This window comes from Microtus ochrogaster, chromosome 16, assembly GCF_000317375.1.
Source record: "Microtus ochrogaster isolate Prairie Vole_2 chromosome 16, MicOch1.0, whole genome shotgun sequence".
Taxonomy (NCBI): domain Eukaryota; kingdom Metazoa; phylum Chordata; class Mammalia; order Rodentia; family Cricetidae; genus Microtus; species Microtus ochrogaster.
In genome coordinates this window covers 45,068,810-45,079,798 of record NC_022018.1, presented here as the reverse complement: position 1 = coordinate 45,079,798, position 10,989 = coordinate 45,068,810, and the positions used below count along the sequence as shown (strand labels likewise).

Sequence of the window (10,989 nt, the reverse complement as noted above, 5' to 3'; positions counted from 1 at the left end):
ACACACACACACTCCTCCACCCCTGTGCACACACACACTCCTCCACCCCTGTGCACGCGCACACACACACACACACACACACACACTCCCTCACCCCTAAACAATAAGTACATAAAAGGCTTTTTTATTTTAAGAAAAAAAAATTAAAAAAAACATGTGATCAGCCAGATAGCTCATAAATAAAGGTGCTTGCCACCAAGCCTGATGACCTATGCGCCAGCTTTGAGACCCAAAGAGTGGAAAGAGAATATCAGCTCCTGAAAATTGTCCCCTGACATCCACACCCACTCATGGAATACACAGGGAGTAGCTGGAGTCAAAGAGACACCATGTTGCCACCAGAGGGGAAAGGCATGAGCTGTCAGCTGGAACCTTGCTGATAGGTCATGAGCCTCATGGTAAAATATAAAATAATGGAAATAGGTTAAATTAAGATGTAAGAGCTATCCAATAAAAAGCTAGAGCCAATAGGCCAAACAGCGATTTTATTAATACAGTTTTGGTGTGGTTATTTCTAGTCTGGGTGGCCAGAAACGAACAATCAGTCTTCTACAACAGAAATGAATAAGTCTCTTAAGTCTATGAACACAAACAGTGGAAAAAATGTTAAAACAGTTAAAGACCTGAAAGTGGAAATAGAATCAATAAAGAAAACCTGAACAGAGGGGCATCTGGAAATTGAAAAATTTAGGAATTGGAATAGAAGCCCTAGAAGCAAGCATCACCAACAGAATACAGAAAATGGAAGAGAGAATCTTGGTCTTTGTAGATACAACAGAATAAACAGATAACCTTGGTCAAGGAAAAATTTAAATCTAAAAATTCATGGCACAAAACATCCAGGAAATTGGGGGCACTATGAAAAGACCAAATCTAAGAATGACAGGAGAGGGAACAAACCCAGCTCAATGGCCCAGAAAATACTTTCAATGAAATCATAAAAGAAAATTTCCCTAACCTAAAGAAGGAGATACCTATAAAGGCACAAGAATCACACAGAACAGCAAATAGACTGAACTACATGAGAAAATCCACTCCTCATATAGTAATTAAAACACTAAACATACAGAACAAAGAAGGAATATTAAAAGTTTTGAGGGAAAAATACCAAGTAACATAGAAAAGCAGATCTATTAAAATTATATCTGGCTTTTCAGTGGAGACTTTAAAAGCCTGCAGGGCCTGGACTACAGACTCAAAAAGACCACAGATGTCAACCCAGACTACTATACCCAGCAACACTCAATCACAAAACACAAAGATTACAAATATTCCATATTTAAGCATTATCTATATACAAATCCAGCCCTGCAGAAGTCCTTAGCTGGAAAACAAACCTGAAGAGATTAACCACACTCGAGAAAGCGCAGGAATACATAATTCCAGACCAACAAATCAAAAGAGGGGAAACACACACACAGTCCTCAACATCAACAAAATAACAGGAACCAACAAACACTGCTCATTAATATCTCTCAACACCAACAGTCTCAATTCCCCAATAAAAAGACACACTGTAACAGAATGGATGTGAAACAGGATCCAGCTTTCTGCTACATCCAAGAAACACACCTTATTGTCAAGGTAGACATCACCTCAGGATAAAAGGATGGAAGAAGATATTCTAAGCAAATGGATCTAAGAAGCAAGCTGGGGTAGCCATTCTAATATCTGACAAAATAGACTTTAAACCAAAGCTAATCAGAAGATATAGGGAAGGACACTACATACTCATCAAAGGAAAAATCCTCCAAGAGGACATTGCAATTCTTAACATCTATGACCAAACACAAGGGCATCCAAATTCATAAAAGAAACACTGTATGGCTTAAATCACATATTGACCCTCACACATCAATAGTGAGAGACTTCAGTATCCCTATTCTTCCCAATAGACAGGTCATTCAGACAAAAACTATCAGAGAAATGCTGGAGGTCCCTGATATCATAAATCAGTAGTTCTCTGGTGTGGGAGGTCCTGCTGTATATGTGTTGTTTTTATTCGTTAATGAATAAAGAAGCTACCTTGGCTTGTGATAGGGCAGAGTAGAGCTAGGCGGCGGAGGGGAGGGGTCGACACTAAAGTGAATTCTGGGAGAAAGAAGGCAGAGTCGAGAGATGCCATGGAGCCACCAGAAGAGAAAGATGCAAGCCGCTAGCTGGATCCTTGCCAGTAGGCCACGAACCTCATGATAAAATATAAAATAATAGAAATAGGTTAATTGTACATGTAAGAGTTAGCTAGCAATATGCTTAAGCTATTGGCCAGACAGTATTGTAAATAATGCAGTTTCTGAATGATTATTTTGGGATTCTGGGCAGCTGGAAATGAATAAACAGCCTCCTACAACAGTTCTCAACCTTCCTAATGCTGTGACCCTTTAATGCAGTTCCTCATGTTGTGGTGACTCCCAGCCATAAAATTATTTTGCTGCTACTATATAACTGTAATTTTGTTACTGTTATTAATTATAATGCAAATATGATATGTGGCCTCAAAGGGGTCAAGACCCACAGGTTGGGAACCACTGTTATAAACCAAATAGACTAAACAGGTATTTACAGAATGTATCACCCAAACACAAAAGAACCTTCTTCTCAGAACTTCATGAAACATTCTTCAAAACTAACGGCATACTTAGACATAAAGCAAATCTCAAAAGACACAACAAAATTGAAGTACACCCTGCATCCTGTCTGATCAACACAGATTTAAACTGGATATCAACAACAGAAACAACAGAAAGATTGCATACTTATGCAAACTGAGCAATTCACTACTAAATGCAAAATGAGACAGAAATTAAGAAAGAAATTAAAGACCTTCTAGAATTGAATTAAAAAATATACACAACATACCTAAATTTATGGAACACAATGAAAGAAGTTCTTAAAGGCAAGTTCATAGCAGTAAGTGCATACATAAAAAAAATTGGAGAGATCTCATACTAGTAACTTAACACCACACCAAAAGTTCTAGAACAGTAACAACAAAAGAATTCCTAAAAGGAGGAGATGGCAAGAAATGATCAGGGCTTAAATCAGAAATAGAAACAAACAAAAAATAAATAAAAAGAATAGTTTTGTTCTTTGGGAAAATCTGTAAGTTGGACAAATCCTTATTCAAATTAACTAAAAGACAAAGAGAGACTATCCAAATTAACAAAATTAAAAATAAAAAGGCTGACTAACATCTAGGGCTTTTTTTGGTGAATCAGCCTGGATTACAGAGTGAGACACTGTATCAAAATACATATAATAAAAATAACTAGAAGAAGAGGTCATAAATTCTAGAGGGAGTTGGTGGAGGACAGAGGAGTAATTTGAGAAGAGAGGGGCAGGGTGGGAATAACGTAAATACAGTGTACTCATATATGAAGGCTTCCAATAAATCAAAAGAATGAAGAAAAGCAAAACCTCTCCTTAAATAAATCTGTGTAACTTTCCCAAAGAGAGAGAGAGAGAGAGAGAGAGAGAGAGAGAGGGAGGGAGGGAGGGAGGGAGGGAGGGAGGCAAGAGAAACAGAGGGGAAGGAAGGAAAAGAAAGGGGAAATTGTGTAGAACAGTGTCACCTTGTGGCCATCTGGTATATAGCATGTACATAAGTGCCCAGTTTTCTTACAACTAATAATCTTCTAATAATTGTGACAGGTACAATTAGCTTGAACAATTCTTAAGAGAAATATCAATAACACTGATATTCTATGAAACCATAGTGAGGATGAACTCTTTCCTCGGGCAGGATGGCGCATGAGTGGACTGAGCAGCCCATTTGTGAAACCATTTGTGCTACCGTTTTGGTTGGACACGGCTCTTCTTAAGGTTGGGACCCCTCAGGGCACTGAGGAGATGGCTCAGGGGAGAGTGCTTGCTGCTAAAGCTCCAGAAACAGAGTTCAAATCCTTAGAACCCACAGCAAATGCTAGGTGTGGCTACACGTGCCCATAACCCCAGCGCTGTAAGGAGTGGAGACAGGAGGACTGGGGCCATCTGTGGTTCAGGGTTCAGTGACAGACCTCCAGTAAATAAGTCAGAGAGTTAGAGAATGCAGCATCTGGTGTTCTCCTTTGGACTCAGTGTGTACGGGTGTGTGCATCTGCAGATACAAGTACACACACACACACACACACACACGAGAGAGAGAGAGAGAGAGAGAGAGAGAGAGAGAGAGAGAGAGAGAGAGATGTAGAGCCCAGTGTGTGTCACTAGTGCAAAGCAGTGGAAGCTTTAGAAGTAGAAGTCCAGTGGGAGAAAGTTAGTATTCTCTCTCTCTCTCTCTCTCTCTCTCTCTCTCTCTCTCTCTCTCTGCCATTGATTAACAGTTCCTTCAATGTGTACTACTTCAGCACACACTCCAAGGCAGTGGGACAGGTGGCCATAAAGTGCACCCCCAGAACGAGTTAGTGGAAATCAGCCTATCCCCTTTCCAAACTGAGTGTTCAGGGGCATGAAGCTTGGCACCCAGCATTCATTCTTTTAATGAATAAATGAAAAGAGAAGCCACATGAGAGGAAAAAAAGATCCCTGAAATTGAGCGATATAAACCTGAGACAGAAGAGCATCTATAGGCACACACCCAGCAAGCACAAGGCCTCTCTCCTGCTGTGCAGACTGAGGACCTGATTTAATGAATCAAGACTTTGCCGAATGAATCCAAGGAACACAAAGGAAAGGACGAGCCACAGAAATTCTGATGACATGACATGAAAAGGCCAGCCTGGGCTACATGGTGAGTCTCAGGCAAGTCCTCATCTCTCATCAAGGAAATTTCTCTTTTCAACAGAGACCATCACAGAAAAACATAACTAAAGGCAGAGTTGTGGAGTGCAGCCCCGATGGATAGTCCACAAAACAACTCCCTAAACACAGCAGAAGTGGGGGTGGGAAGATCAGGGAATTTGCAGAGTTTGTCTCCCAGGAATGTCAGAAGCTACACCCAGAAGGTCTCACCAACATGACTGAAGGGCTCTCTAACAGACCCGAACACCGCAAACACGGCATCAACGGATCTTGCCCCTGACCCTTTCCTCTCCCTTTCTAAACTTTTAGATCACATTCCTAAAGCTATCCGCCAAGGTCTATTCCTTTTTTGTTCACTGACTTATTCCCAAGACTGCTCGCCAAGGTCCAACTATCAAAATACATCAAGGTTCAGTAATTAAAATTCATTATTTTGACTAACCTAATTAACAAATCCAATCAGAACTTACCAACATGTCCTAGCTCATTCTAACACAGACACCCCCCCCTTTTCCCTTCTTAAAACTGACGCTTGCAAAACTATTTGCTGCTGTTTCTGCCCGACTCAGACTCAGCCACCTTGTCTCTGCCTTGCTTTAATAGAAGACCTCTTTGTGTTTGGTTTGTGCTTGGAAACTGGTGTTTGGGTGTGGTCTGTGCCCAAACCAGGGTCCACAGGGGAGCACCCACAGTATGTGGGTCCCTTCAATGACTGTTTAATTGTGAGAGGAAAAAGGACAACAACAATAGACTTGTCAAAGTGTACGGGGTTGGGAGTTGGATGGGAGGATGGGGAAAACCACAAGGCCTCAACACTACACAAAAGACTCCAGGCAACTAAGGGATGCTGAGAGTGGGGGACATGGTCCTCCCCAGGGACGAGCGCATCTACTGTTACCTGATACCAGGCGGCTGGCACTGAACACAGACGCAGTAACTTTACACAGATTGAGCAGGTTATATCTAAACATATTCATATACACGTATGCCTGCAACATCAATCAATGAAAAAAGAGGTCATGAATTTGAAAGAGCAAGAATGGTTGTTGGGGGAGGGTCTAGAAGGAGGAAAGAGAAAGGATATAATTATATTATAATCTCAAAAGAATATATAAAATTATAATATAGGGCTGGAGAGATGGCTCAGTGGTTAAGAGCACTGCCTGCCCTTCCAAAGGTCCTGAGTTCACTTCCCAGCAACCACATGGTGGCTCACAGCCATCTGTAATGAGATCTGGTGCCCTCTTCTGGCCTGCAGGAATGCATACAGGCAGAACACTGTATACTTAATAAATAAATAAATCTTAAAAAAAATAGAAAATCCATTTGTCTCTTTAAAATAAAATAAAATAAAATTATAATATAATCTCAAGAGTCAGCTTTCTCTTTGTGAACACTGTTTTTCTTCAGCTCTCCTCCACACCCTAGTATAGGAGTGCCTGCCTACACACTCTGCCTTCCGGGATCTCCCCACTGCTGCGCCCTCTTCTGTCTTCAGTGCATTCATTTAGCTGCTCCTGTCCTGGTGTATAATCAACACTTCCTATACAGAACTCAACGTCTTATTTATTACAGCCACATGACTTGCAAGCTGCGCCAATTATGTCGTATAAGCTATGCAAATTACTTCATATAAGTCATGCAAATTACTTCATATAAGAGTAAACATCTCCCTTTAAAGGTGATTTATCTTATTCTGCAGTATTTAATGGGTAATCTATTCATTTTAAAGTGTCTAACGTTTGTGAGTCAATTCATCCTTTGATTTACATATCAATGGAAAGTCTAGTTCTCAACCTGTAGCCACTTAGGACTTGTTTGTGGTGGGTGGATAGCCCTCCTTTGTGCCACTGGACCACGTACACTTCCAGCATGCTAAGTCATATGTATCCAAGTTCTCTATCCGGTGCTCTAGCTTGTCAGTTTCAAGGTATTTCCTAACAAGATCTGAATCACCTTACACATTGTCAAAGCCAACAACATCTAGAAAGGCCCGATTATAGGGGTGAATTATATAAATATTCATATTTTCAAGGTGACGATTGCATAATAAGAAATGTTTTAAGAATAAATAAATACTATTAGTCATTTAAAGAAAAAAAGATGAACTGGTAGAATAGACAGGCGGTACCTTCGCAGACGCGGTACTTACGGTGGTGGGCGGAGCGTGTCGCGCTCGACCCCGCTCTCTGTGGGCGTGGCGTGAGCGGGGCTAGCCGAGCGGGCAGGCGCGCCCTGGCCGTTTCCTAGGATACGAAACACACACGGCGCTGGAGCTTCACAAGGGAGTGATCTAGGTAAGCTGCCGGCGCCGGCGGGTAATCCCGAGCAGGCTGCGGGACCCAGCCCGATCTGAGCATCGAAGCCACCCGGCATGTCGCCTCGGCGCTCCGTCCAGCCAGGGCCACTCTCCGCCGGGAGGCGGGACCTGGACGCCGGTACGGGCGGGCGGGCGAGAGGAGGGTCCCAGGGCGGAGCGACGGGCTGGGGAACGGGAGGACGCGGGCAGGGGGCTGGCTCTCGGGGCTCCTTGAGCTTCCCAGGGTCCCTCAGGCTCCCCAGGACTCCGAGGACTCCCCAGAGTTCTCCAGGCTCCCTAGGGCTTTTTAGGACTTGGCGCTATCCTCCCTTAACACGTCTGCAAAGAGATCCCTAGGCTGAGCTGATGTCCCGGGTCCCCTACACATCCTGAGGATATTCTGGATGAGTGGAAACTACTTTTAGGCACGGGACTGAATCTGAGGGGAAGCAGAGCCGAGTTCAGAACTCATAAAGTAGAAATGGAGGGAGGAGAAAGAGAAGGTCCAACCCAGACCTGCTAGGAGCATTCAAGGTTGCAAGCAGGTGAGAGCTGAGCTCCTGCACTGAGGGGCGGTCTAGGTGTCCTCTCCAAGCCCGGGAGACCCACCCTCCGGGGTCAGAACCTCCTCCTCCCAACCCCAGTGACATCTGCTCCAAGAGACTTAGCTCACAAGGATTAAAGTGCGCCAGACAAAGACTGGCTCTTTACCGCAACTGGGCCTTTAATTTGGGCACAGATATGGAGCACAGGGACTAATGTCATTTGTTGACACTATGTCATTTGCTGTAATGGTAAAGGATTCTCGTAGAGGTGACCTATTTTAATCAGAACTGGCCTTGTGCAGGGTGTTAGAGCTCTCCGTGCCGTGGGTTCATTCATTAATTAACTTTTAAACAGTTCGTGAATGTTAGCACAGAGCTGTCTTTGTGGCTTTACAATCTGAGGCAGAATCTTTTCCTGCCTGGTATGGTGGCTCAGTCTATACTAACACCAAGAATTCAAAGCTATCATGAGCTAATAGCCAAATTCAAAGGCAGCCTGGGCTACATGAGATTCGGGCTGGGGGATGGGGGAATATTCTTTTCCCGTTACAATAATCCCTCGTTTGATTTCTATAAATAAGTCTGCCACTTGACTAGTGTGGATTCTTTTTCTTTTCCTTTTTTTTTAATTCCTCTATTTTGTTTTTAGCTGATTCAAAAATTCTTAAAACACTACGGCTTAGTTTAAAAAGTTAATGGTGGCCTTGGAATGTTATGATAATGTGTTCCCCTAAGACGTATCCTAACCCCTAACCGTTTCTGTTGGGTGACTGGCAGGCCCATTTTACCCTCCATCTGCCCTCCACACTAATCCCTTTTAATCTTATTTAAACCCCTTATTAGCTAGTAGAGAATTGACAATTACTGTGCATTTGTGTTGTAGTTATACACTTGGATAAAAGTAAATAAGAGAGAATGAAGATTTTTGCAGTCCTATGGTTGGAAGTCTAAATGAATGTTCTTTTTAATGTGAGCATAGAATATGTGTTTAACCTGCAGGAGAGTCGATGAATGGTATGTCTGAGCTGCTGAAAATTTGGAGTCCTTAACAACTGTGTTACGTTCATAGATTTAGAGCAGCGATGTTGCGTGTGAGATGAAGACCCATGGGCAGGGAGCTGTGCTTTTACTTAAATTAGATATAAGGCATTTTTTTGAGTCGTAATCAGTTCAGGGCCTTGCTGTGCTCTGTTAGTAAAAAGTAGCTATTGATATGCAGTCAGCAAGGTGGTGCAAGGAAATATTGATTTCTACCTTCAGGGATGGGAACATGCTTGCCCCACACCACACAAGCATGGGGTCCTGAGTTCAGTCTACGGGATTAATGTGAGAGGGAAAGAAAACACAGACAGACACACACTTGTAGTCTCAAGGGCAAAGACAGATGAATCTTGCTGGTCATCTAGCCCCACCAAGTTGGCAAGTCCCTGGCCAGTGAGAGACTCCATCTCAGAACAAGGTGGGCAGCATCCAGAAGGACACGGGGGCTGACCTCTGGCCTACACACACGCTGTCTTCTATTGTGCCATTGTTCTCTATCTTCAGAGAGTGGGAGGAATGGGAAACACCTTCCAGCCCTGAAGACCTGCTTGTTTTTTTAATTCACATGACTCGGGAGAAAGCCTTGCTAAAGCTTTTGGTTTTTGTGTCTTAGGAAGTCTAGGACACAAGCATGTTTTACCTAAAGAGTAGGTGAGGTTTGAAATGTGGATGGATTCTCACGGCTCTGACCTTTTCAATATCTGGTGGCATCCACGTAATCTTCACTTCATCCCAAACACACCACCAGGAAATGGCTATGGTCCCTGTTGACTAGTCCTTATCTCTAACCATAGCCCCTGCTGTCACTGTCCCCAAAATAGACTTTTTCATTTCCATTGTTTATCCGGTGTTTGGTTAGTCCGCCTTAAAAATGAAACTTCTAGAATAGCCTTGTCAAAAACGGTTTAGCTTCCATAGCAAGGCATAGAGTCGTCATTGACTGGGTTGTCTGTTTGCTGTGATACTGGGCACAGACATGCAGGGTGGCCCTCCCCTTCAGGGAGGTGGTGATGGTGGTTGATGGGCCCCGTAGTGGAAGGGCGAGGAGCGGTTGGGAAGTGGATGCAAAGTAGTTTTTGCTCCTTATTCAGGTACCCTCTTACCTTCTGTTTCTACTTCCTGAATACCACCCACCCCTAAGCCCACCCTCTCCCCTCCACCTTGCTTACCAGTGTTGCCTCTTGCATCCTCTCCTAAAACAGTGTAGACATTTTCGGGACCATGACTCCCCTCTTCCGTGCTCTCAGTGCTTTGTGCTCGGTCAGCTGTTATCAGGAGAATAATCAAGTTAAAGAATGTCGTCACCAGCCGGGCGGTGGTGGCGCACGCCTTTAATCCCAGCACTTGGGAGGCAGAGGCAGGCGGATCTCTGTGAGTTCGAGTCCAGCCTGGTCTACAAGAGCTAGTTCCAGGACAGGCTCCAAAACCACAGAGAAACCCTGTCTCGAAAAACCAAAAAAAAAAAAAAAAAAAAAAGAATGTCATCACCATGCCGTTATATCTGTGTGTGCGGTGTGCGCACAGGCTAGAGAAGAAGGCAGGTGTCCTGCTGTGTCACTTTCCACAGGAGACAGGGTTTCCCTACTGAATCTGGACTAGGCTGGCCGCCAGGATACACCAGGGATCCTCCTGTCTCCGTCTCCCAAAGCTGTGGGGTCAGAGGCACATGTGACCACACCCAGGTTTTCCTGTGCTTGTTAGGTAGTCAGACTCAGGTCCTCGGGGGTCCCCAGGCCTTGTTCTTACTCACCTCACCGAGCCATTTCTCCAGTTCCCACACCAGCGTGTTTCAGAATTATATTTTAAAATTTAAATTTTTAAGATTTACCTCTTTTATCATATGTGTATGAGGAGTTTGCTGGCATGTATGTCTGTGTCCTGTGTATCCTGTAACTGGAGTTGTGAACTGATATGCGGGGTGCTGGGACTCAAACTGGGGTCCCCTGAAGGAACGGCCAATGCTCTTAATCACTGAGCCACCTCTCTGGCCTCAGAATTACGTTATTTTTATGGCGATGCTTCATGTAGATTTTTCTGCCTTAGTCGTCCAGGTCCTAGTGTCTCACACTTCCTTTCTCGTCTCTGCTTCAAAGGCCTTTCTAGTGTCGTTCCAGAAATCAGGATGATCCAGGGGCAGCTCCAGGTTTCAGGGTGAGGAGTGGCTGGTACCACAGGTCCCTGTCCACTGACTGCCACATGACCCTGCCCATTGACAGCCACAGGCCCATCCATTGACAGCACAGGCCCCTGTCCACTGACAGCCACAGGCCCCTGTCCACTGACAGCCACGGGCCCCTGTCCACTGACAGCCACGGGCCCCTGTCCACTGACAGCCACGGGCCCTGTCCACTGACAGCCACGGGC

The 10,989-nt window shown here is 44.2% G+C and overlaps 1 protein-coding gene across 1 annotated transcript in view; it reads left to right on the top strand.

Moving 5' to 3' along the window:
- The first annotated feature begins 7,110 nt into the window (after nucleotides 1-7,110).
- Nucleotides 7,111-10,989, top strand: part of Mak (male germ cell associated kinase) — a 43,230-nt gene continuing 39,351 nt past the window's right edge. Inside the window, exon 1 of the mRNA XM_026783151.1 lies at nucleotides 7,111-7,178. The gene's annotated coding sequence lies outside the window, so the exon portion shown is untranslated. The remainder of the gene's footprint in view (nucleotides 7,179-10,989) is intronic.